The following is a 10,634-nucleotide window of genomic DNA, read 5'->3' on the forward strand; positions in this document are numbered from 1 at the left end:
GGTGTATTTTAAGCTGGTTTTGAACACAGAAGAGTAGATTGGATGCTTATCTTGCTGGGGTCCTATAACCCCAGCTGACTTCCTGCTCTTTGGGTGAGGGGCTGGACTCTTCTGAGGTCCCTTCCAGCCCTAATATCTATGAAATCTATGAAATTTTGAAAGTGGTTTGTAGTCACTGAACTTCTGTTCTGTTACAGGTTTAAACCCGTTTCTGTCACTTAAATTGGTTTAAGTGCAACTTCTGTCCTTAGAAAGTGGCTGATTTAAGACACAACAGTTCAGTAGAAAATATTTTTCATATAGAAACACACTGTTGATATAAAAGCTAGCAAAGCTGGCTCCTGTGCCAGGCTTCTTCTCTGGCCTGGGGTAAGGAGTTTGTCTCCAAAAAACTACATTTCTGGTTCAAGGTCAGTTATAGACCTAATGTCTCTGGTAATAGATCAGGCTCTGAGCTACTGTAAACAGTTACAGGAAAAGTAGCTGAAACTTGTTTCTTGTATCTGCATTTTTTCTGGGGAAAGCTTGTGGTAGAAGACTGAGCCCATAATTATAGTTATAAGATTACTACCTTCCCAGTGCTGCTGAGTACATTTGAACAGTTTTTGTGTACATTTTTGTACATACAAGGAATTAAATAGATGTCTGTTGTACCTCTTGTGGGAATCACAATATCAGTGGTAGTGTAGGGCAATGTGGTAAAGTTCTTCTGCAAGTAGGTAATGGATCTTGAAAGGAGAGGTCTTCAGAGAGTAGGGAAGCATCTTCATATTGGGCCAGGGTGACTTTAGCAGCCATGTTTTATATGGAACAATGTGATTATTTGTGAGGACAGAGAGGAGGTTGCAGTATTACAGAGAGAACACAAGGATTTGATAAGTTTGGTGCTGATGTAGTGGAACTAGGATTTAGAGCACTGGCTGAGTTAAAAGGAAAGAAAGAAGAGAGCAACGGAATGGAAGAATAAAAGGGGGAAAGGAAACGGTTTTATTGGGATGAAAATGTTCTAAGTAAAGTAGTTTTCAAGAGGAGGATGGAAGCATGTGAACCTAAACACTTTTCTTAGGTGGTAGCAGTAAATACACTTAAGTGAATACTTTAGACATTAACTATGCTTAAAATCTTAAAACTATAGAATCTGGCACTTCACACAGAAAGGCTGTGTGGCATTTGTATTAATTGAAGTCAACAAAAAACAATGCTTGAATAGAATCTGCAACATGTTTTGTAACATGGTTCTTCCACTCACAGTTTTGTATTTTTGGATGTGCTAATGGTTCCAGGCAGAATCACGTATGTAGGACAGTTTGGTGCTGTGATACAAACATGTCTACAAATAATATGTCAATGCTTTTCCATAGCTTAATATTATGGTTAATGTGATAAAATCTTAAGTTGACACTCATAACCTGAGTGTCAGCTTAAAAAATTAATAAGAAAGTAATAAAATGTGTTAAACAGAATTTAAAGAACTAAGTAAGATTCTATAGAAAAATTAAGGTCAGAATGAATAACAGATCATATAAATAGAAGTACAATCTTTTAATTAATGTTTTTAACTTAGCTTTTTTGAAGAAGAGAGGAGCTCCCATTCCTCTACCTGGTTTTGTTGAACTGTCCTCTGCTACACATAGTCATCTCCCAAGGTTGAGAGGGTGAGCTCTCCCTACGCTATTTCAATGTACTATGGCCTGCAGGATTCTAAGGAGAAATCGTGTTATCTACAACAGAATACCCTGTGTCCTCTGCAGTGATTAGAGCTAAAACGAATAGTGAGAACATTCTGTCCAGTCAGCCTCTGCTTGGGCTGCTTCTGTTGGCTGTACTCCCCACTGATAATGGAAGACAGGAGTGTCAAATTCATCCAGCCCTGCAGGCACACAGAGTGGCCTCACATTCCAGATCTGGAGTGGGTGCTGTGTGTGTTCGCATCCTGGAGTGGTGAAGTGGCCACCGCATGCAGCACAGTCCTTGTACAGGGAAGCTGCTCTGGGGCTCCAGGGCTATGTAGCACAGCTTTGCAACTGGGGCTCTGGGACCACGCAGTACAGCCCTGCAGAAGTGGCTGTAGGGCTGTGCTGCATATGGCAGGGCTGTGTGGCACAAGGTGGCAGTTCCAGGATGTGAGTTAGAACAAGTACTGCATGCAATGTGTGGAGCCATCCAGCGTGCCTTGCATGCTGCCTATGGTTTATTATTCAGCATGATTTTCTTCTAAAAATGAGAGTCAGCCAAAATGTGATTCAGTTACTCTTACAACTGTGAGTAGGACACATTTTCTAATATGGACAGCAGTGAAACTAAGCAATTGATTTTATAATCTCTTTTAAAGACTGGGACCTTATTTTCTGTAGAATTTTTGAGGATAGCTTTGGACAGCATGGAGAGAAAGTAATTGCATTTTCAAGACTTTATGTTTCTTGGGTTGTCCAAATAGAAATATTTCACTATTGAATTTTTGTGTTTATGAAATGGACTAACGTTTAAGCAGTCTTGAAACCTAAGTGGTCTAAGTGCCACTAATGATTCTGATTACATGATGTTACCAAACTGATATATTTTTGTCTTTCCCTTTTCATGTCTTTCATTACTAAAGAAACATGTATATTTTCCTTTGACAGTGTTTTCACAAATGGAGAAATTCTCGTCCCACCTGCAAAATTTCTCATACCCAGATTCACTTTGAGAAACTGGGATAGTGTCCTTGCGCTATTGAATGAAAAAATTTTTCCTCGTTCAGGAGGTGTTCAAAGGTAGGACATACAGTGTGTAATTTAATAAAGCTATTAAAAATCCTAAATCTGACAGTTTAGGGTTCTTTCTGTTCATATGCTGTACTAGTTGTTATGTTCTTTTAATGTTGGGTTGATGTTCTATACATATATACCTGATTCAGGTAGTTTGGCTTCAAAGCTCATGGTTTCCATTCAGATTAATCTGACTTGATTTTCTTTTAGGCCTACTCTGTAGAAATGTCTTTTCTGTGTGGAAACTTCTGTCCTTCCCTTAATTTAATGGTTCAGAGACAATACGTACTTTTCAAACAGAACTCTTAAGGACTAGCTTTAAAATATAGAAACCTTTTAGTATTTACACCCAGAAAGTGTATTATAGCCTCCATGTATAGTTTAACTGAGTGGCTCAGGCTATCTTTCTCAGAGGGCCTTGTTACACCTTACACTGTGAGCTGCACAAATGTTGATGGGTGTTGGTGCTTGCTTCAGTTTGGATCAGTCACACTTCAGGCCAGCAGGAACCTGGAGGACTGAAAGGTAAAAGGATGGAGGGGTGGAGTGAGCCAAGGTATTGGGTGCTTGGGAGGGCCCAGGGTAGGCGGGGAGCAGGTAGGGTGTTTACATGAAAAGGTGTAGCCTACATGTGGCTGCATGTATAACAGGAGCTGAGTAGCATGAATCAGAGATGATTCTGCTCTGGAGTGGTGTAACTTGGAGCTGTATAACAAGTGCATAACAGTTTCAGGTGGTAATGTGTGGATAAACCGAGGGTTAAGAGCTCCAGGAACCACCCCAAATTACCGAGTAACAAGGCCCTTTGACTTCCTAGGAAAGTATCTCATTCGGATGTTTCTGAGCATGTGAAGTTTTGGCTTAAGACGGATATTATTTGTAACAGTTACAAAATACAACTGATATATTTTCTCTTTTCAGTTTGCTTATGTCTATTAGGAACCATGCTTATTCAGAATTAGATAATTTTTCTGCTGTCCATACCCACCATGGTATATTATATGCACCTAAATGCAACTTAGAACTGTTTTTTTTAAGCATTTCTGAGAATATACTACTTTTCACAAAGGACTAATCCTGTCCTAAGCTTGAGTTTTCAGCATAAGAATTTTTTAATGTCTATGCTCCATGGACAAACATGTAGACAAATGTGTGGTCTTACGAGTTAGATGACTGTCTCTACCTATCTGTATGTAGAAATGTCTGATTTGTTTATACTACTGCAGCAGTTGTGTCCAGTAGTTTAGATAAACTGTCACACTGTTGAGATAGACTTTGGACCTCTTCCTTTAAAATAGAGGGCAGCTTTTCAGCAGTTTTTCCTCTCTGTTTGGCTCTCAATGTTCTGTTGATGTTGTATTGAAGTATGTGAAAGAAAATAGGGTTAGTCAAAGTAAGAAGAGGTAGTTTTGTCTCTGTTTTATGCCCAAACTGGTTAATGAGATTTACCACAGCTTTTATAAGAAAATTTATTATTATTCTGTGATGAAGCAAGAATATCTTCAGCCACAACATAAGTTTTCAGGAAATTTGTCAGCTCTGTAGTAACTGGACATAGCTCTATTTAGTGGCACCCATTTGCTTCAGTTGAGAATCCATTCCTTTTTATTTGTTTATAACAAAATCATTTTCTATCATTGCTATAGTTCTTGATCTATATCTATGGCTGTTCTTCTTTTTTGTTTAATAAGAATTTGCTGCCCAGGGCTTTATAATCTGTGGAGATTGAGTCAAGGAAAGTTGATTTATCTTCCACATTAACTAAATGTGTAAACTATGTGCGATAATTCTTCTGTTCTCTTGAACATAGCTGTGTGGAACATTAAAAAAAAGCCTGAAACCTGCACTACACTTGCACTACATGTTTCATTATTACATTAAACCAGAGGTGGGATAAATGTGGTCTCTGGCTGGATCTGGCTCACCACGCCTTTCTATTCAGCCTGCAGGGCCCCTAAAAAGTTTAGAAAATTAATATTTATCTGCCCCTGGCTGTCTGTCAAAGATGACAGGAGTCAGGGGCAGTAGGACCCTGGGGAAGCCACCAGAAGGACCAAGCAGCTGCAGAAGCAAGGCCTGCCTGGCCTCACCCCAAGCCAGAAGCCCCATACCTAGCAGAGGGTTCTGGCCTGGGATTGTGGGGCTGTTCCTGCCTCCCTGTGCTAGAGGGACATTCAGATAAGTTTGGGGGAGGAGACCGGGAGAGGCAGGAGAGGACTGGAGGCAATTGCCTCAGTCCTCAGGGCCAGGTCGAGCCAGCTGCTGTGGTCTCAGTGCTGCAGCCAGGAACCACATGGTGCCAGAGTGGCTGGCAGGTGAGTGAAGAGCAGCAGTAGCCATGGGCAGGAAAGCAGTGAAAGCGGCAGCAGGTGGGGGGGAAGAGGTAGCAAGTGGGCATGTGGAACACAGCTACCGCTGGGTGGGAGCATGGAGCCCACACTGGTGCGTCAGGGCCAGCACTGGCAAGGCCCAGAGCGGGGCAGCAGGAGCGCGGGGCCAGGCTGGCAGGAGCTTTGGAGCCGGGCTGGCTTCCCCTCTCCGTGCTGGCACAACCCAGCTTGTCTCCATAGAGCCCTGCCGACCCCCACCCTGCACTTCTGCCATTGAACTCTGGGCCCCGCCGGTACTGACCCTGTGCTCCCGTCCAGCTGTCGCTGTGCTCTGTGTGCCTGCTCTCTCCCACTCACCTGCTTGCTCCCATTCACCCTTTGCCTGCTACAGCCATTTGCCTGAGGCTGCCACTGCTCCCCTCCCACCCCCTGCTAGTCACTCTGGCACCATGTGGCTCCCAGCTGCAGTGCTGAGCTGCAGGACACAGCAGAAGCCAGCTCGGCCCCTGCGATTCTTGGCTGGGTCTGTGCAATGCTGGCTGGGTCTGTCCAGCTCCTGCTGTGTCCTGCAGTCTCGGCTGTGCAGCTGGGACATGGTGCTGGGATGGCGAGCTGTTCCGGGGGCAATGGTGAAGCGGCAGAAGGGCAGTGGTGGCAGATGGGGGGAAGAGACTGCGAGCAGAAGCACAGGGTCACACCGGTTCCCCAGGGCCAGGAGCAGCAGGAGCATGGAGCTTGGGCTGGCAGGAACACTGTGGGGGGCTCTGCCTGCTGGAGTGGGCTGTGGGCAAATCCTCCCTCTCCACACATGCCACAACCCTCCCTAGCCACCATTCCCCTACACACACACTCACAAACCCCATACCGACCCACACCACATATCCACACACACACCCACACCCTCTCCCACACCCCAGATACCCATACCCCTCCACAATATACCATAGTAAGACTTCATTTTAAGCTATTATACTATCACCTCTATGTACACTACACAAATATATGTAAATCAGGACAAAAATATTTTTTGAAATCAAATTAATGAATGTTGTAATAAATGTTTGATGTTTAGAATATGTTTTGGTATTTTTCTGATTCCAAAATGGCAAACCCTTACTTAAAGGAGTACTTCTGGGGGGCAAAGGGAGGGATTTCCAGGGGCAAAGGTCCCAAGATGACCAGCGGGTGGGGCACCTGTCAAGGAGTGGGGTTACCCTTGTGGCCCTCAACAGCTTGCCAAAACTTGGTAAGCGGCCCTATGCCCAAAATAATTGCCTGCTCCTGTATTAAACTCTATTAATTGCAACCTCACAATATTTATATGTATTTCTTTTACTTACAGTTTATACACCCTGGATGGTCTTGCTGTGTATGGCTCAGATAAGCTAGAAGATAATCATTATTACGTTGCAGGAGGCAAAGAAAAGTTTAAACATCTGCCGTATTGGTGTTCTCCTAGAGTTCCTCCAGAGGTTCGGCGGTAAGCTCTTTCTAAATCCATTTTTATCTGGGAGGGCTTGATATTGCAGGATTCTAAGCACTCTGACCACTACCTGGCAAAGACCATAAATATATGCTTAATTTTAATCACATGAGTAACCTTGAGCCTATGGGCTTTGCTGGGTTAAGGTTAGAGCACTCAGCATCACTGATCTCATAGTTGCTTCCCTTACAACTGACAGTGTTTTGATTTTTTTGGATTCAGTGCATTGCCGTGTATTTCTTGGTTTGACTTATTCCAATAGTATTCAAGTTTCTATCTATTTTAATGATTTTGTTTTAACTCTTGAGGGCACTTGAAGGCCTGACCCTTTTAAGGTCTTTTGCCACTATCAGTGCTTAAACAGAAAAGGCATGGTGTATACCCTTTCTGTGATGCTGTGGTATATTTTTCCATAAGTAGCTTGATGCAGCTTCACCATCGCAACATCTGCCATTTTCATGTGTGCACATTGTCATAAATTTCTGAAACAAATATTGACCAAAGAGTTAGCGGAGATGATTTAAAAAAGAACCATTCATAATTCATGTTGCTGCAGTGAAGATATATCTACATTTTCTCAGTTCTGTCTATTTTAAATCACAGTCTTAACGCAGTATTCAAACATTTTGTTTTGCTTTTATGTTCTATGATTAATTTTAAATACAGTTATCTTAATGCCATTCATAGCTAAGATGGATTTTCCATTTCTATGTATTTCAGTTCCAGGATTATATTACTGGAACAATTCAAGAGCTTTTATTTTTTTAAAAAAATGTAACACATAATATTGTTGATATAATTATTAAATTAGTTTTTCCCTTGGGATTTCTATGAGCCTTTTTCAAGCTATAGCAGACGTCAGTTAAAAAGAAGGTACTGAGGACCCATTTTTGATTTAGTTTTCTTGTTTTTCTGGAAGTGCTGAGTTATGCAGTTTCTATGAAGTATCTCTCTGGGATGTATGTGGTTGACTGCTTTGAACTGATTGGTATATTGAAAATATAGTTTGAAGTATTAGACAATACTTATGGATTTTCTAGAGACCTTTACTGTAGCTATTTTTCTGTCAACTTTTAAAAATTGTCATTATGCCAAGAAAAGAAAAGCATCCATCATTTTTTGTCTTATTGTAGAACAGCATGGTTAGTTCAGGCTGTTTAGCTTATTTTGAGAAAATGTTATAATCAACACATTCAGTCGTTTGCTTTTCCCCTCTCTTGTGCTCATAATTCCATTTTTATTTTTATTCTTCACGCACAACTCTAAAACATTATTTTGCACTGGTTAATTGATGGAGCACATGGCTCAATGTGCCTTCTGATAGGATGATATCTGTTACTTCTTATTTCTTTTTGTGGATTTAATGTCACGGTCAAGTCTGGTCTGAAGATTTAATTCACTAAAACTCACCTAGATTTACTTGCGGTTCATCTTGGAACTTTTGAAGTTGGGTAGGACCAGGGGCTAGATCCAATAAAGGACTCAGGATGAGATTAACAAAGTGCTTCTTCCCCCTGAATCTTTGAAACTCACCTCTGGGAATAGATTTCAGAAATCTGAGATAGCCACTTAAGTTCCACATACTTTAAATGGAGAGTATTAAATACTGTATCTCAGGGGTGTCAAACTCACTTTGTGTACTGGGCCAGATCTGGAATATGGGGCTTCTTGTGAGCTGGATCTAGCCTGGGGCAATGGTGAGGTGGCAGTAGTGGCTGCTGTGGTAGCAGTGGGGCAAATGGCCATGAGCCAGGTGACTGCTTGCCATGGTGGAGGCAGTGTAAGCAGCAGCAGAGTATGCAGAGGCTATATGGGCATGGCCCTTGTTTGCTTCACCCTGCTGCTGGTGGCCATGTGCACCTGGGCCCCAGATTCTGTAGCAGGCCACTGCTTGCTGTTGGTTGCACCCTTAGACTCTCACCCAGTGGTAGCTTGATGAGCTGGATGGAATGGTTCCATGGGCCAGATCCTGCCCACGAGCCATATGTTTGATTCCCTTACTCTTTCTCATACTGGCCCAATATTTTAGAGAGTTCCTTAAGTGTTCTTGGATCTGATGCTAAGTGTATTCTTACCTGAACCCATTTATTTCTTTATGAGTTTTCATTCTTCATCCTAATCTTCCCAAAGTGAGGCTGCTTATCATAAGAAATGGCTCAAATGGGCTTTATGCTGCTATATACTGACAAGGCAAAAATCCCTTTATCTCTTCTCAGCTTATGGGGTTAAAGCTGAGGGCATCTCATGTTCAAATAACACTTGTCAGAGTGCATCATTGAATGCATTTCCATTTGCTCTGATTTAGCTCAGATGCCCATTCTTGAAGGTCAGCAACTTTATTTTATTAGAGTGCATCGAGCTCTATCAGATGACCACCTGGAGTTCTGCCACACACTCATCCAGCATTAATGACTGGACATGTATCCTGAATACATATATTTTAGTAGTTATTCTTTGTTTTTTGGCTAATAAATAATGATTTCTTATGATTATGAGTCTTTGCTGGAATTGGTTGCATGAATATCCTATTTGTGATGTCCACTCTTGATGTGTAATCTGGACTTTTTTGGACAGCAGTCTTCGCTGAGGTTGCATGTCCACCTGATTTATCTTCTCTCCCTCCACATGAGCCCCCAAAGATAAAATAACCAGTCATGTTACTAAATCAGTAGTATAAATCCATTCAAGAAGGCAACCATTCTAAAAACATGAGTTTAATTTGGCAAAGAACTGTTCTTCCCTGGATAGATCTCTATTCCAAGTGATTAAAAGAACTAAGAAAGGTGGGAGTTAGGAGTTTTACTTAAATAAATTGCAGGATTGCTATCTCAAACTGCATATCAGACTTTGAGGAGACTTAAAGCCAGGGAGTAATACTCTGAAAAGGGATGATCCTTTCTGTATCTCAACAAAGGAGGCACACAGATTGGGGTCTGTTTTAAATCCTGTTGTTATATGCTTTAGCGCAGTGCTATTCGTGTTTTGGCCCTCTGCTGTCCTCACATGCCTGGATCAGCCTGTTCCAGAATGGCAGTAGTTTCTGAAAAGGAGCAAAACCTTGTGAAATGAGCTAATTAAAATTTTAAAAATACCCCAAACCTAAAAAAAAAACTTTACTAGTGTGAGATAAAAAGATGAAAGTAGATTCCAGTACTGGATGAAAAAGTATGAAATCTCATGCTTAGATCCTTGCATTGAATTTTGGGAGACTAGTTTCTTTAAAGGAACAGATAGTCCAGATTAAAGAAAATGCAAGATGGGTGGTCCTTTTAGTTTTATCTGATGAAGAGCCTATTTCTTGCATTTCACAGAGTAGGAAATTTTCTGGGCTTTACTGGGCCAGTTGACATCCTTGTTTTCATATTTGGGCACCATGGATTGAAAGATACAGGTCATGAACACTTTCTGGCCCTGCCACCTTTTAAATCACTGCCCCCATCATTCAGCTGGGCAGTGCAGGTGTCAAGGGGAAGGCAACTGGTTTGGCAAAGCCCTCTACTTCTTCCCGAAAATAAAGACTGCTTGGTTTGGGGAAGAGGTGGAGGTGGTGAAAGGTATTCCCCTTATTTCCTAGATAAATCTGGGAGGGCAAGTGAGTAGTGGGGCAAAGTCCCTAGGTGGATTCTCACTCTGGAGACATCAGTGTGAGAAGTGGGTAGGGAGCTTGCAGCACTGCTGCCTTTACTGGTCTACTGGATCGGATCTTTGAAAACTCGTGGCATTCTGGTGTAGTGCCCGAAGACTGGAAGAAGGCCAATGTGGTGCCTATCTTCAAGAAAGGGAGGAAAGTGGATCCAGCTAACTATAGGCCCATCAGCCTGACTTCTGTCCCGGGGAAGATCTTAGAAAAGTTTATTAAAGAGGCCATCCTTAATGGACTGGCCGACGCCAACATCCTGGGGAATAGCCAGCATGGGTTTGTTGCGGGTAGGTCTTGCTTGACCAATCTCATTTCCTTCTATGACCAGGTGACCTATCACCTGGACAAGGGAGAAGAGATTGATGTCATATATCTTGACTTCAAAAAAGCCTTCGATCTGGTATCCCACGATCACCTCTTGGCGAAACTGGCCA

At 42.2% G+C, this 10,634-nt stretch overlaps 1 long non-coding RNA gene across 1 annotated transcript in view; it reads left to right on the forward strand.

The window, feature by feature from the left end:
• LOC109300088 overlaps positions 1-10,634 on the forward strand; it is a 46,425-nt gene that overhangs the window by 27,239 nt on the left and 8,552 nt on the right. Inside the window, exons 2-3 of the long non-coding RNA XR_002098103.1 lie at positions 2,622-2,753; positions 6,420-6,557. This is a non-coding gene — a long non-coding RNA (uncharacterized LOC109300088). The remainder of the gene's footprint in view (positions 1-2,621; positions 2,754-6,419; positions 6,558-10,634) is intronic.

This window comes from Gavialis gangeticus, unplaced genomic scaffold (assembly GCF_001723915.1).
Source record: "Gavialis gangeticus isolate Ggan-Ray unplaced genomic scaffold, GavGan_comp1, whole genome shotgun sequence".
In the NCBI taxonomy this organism is placed as follows: Eukaryota; Metazoa; Chordata; order Crocodylia; family Gavialidae; genus Gavialis; species Gavialis gangeticus.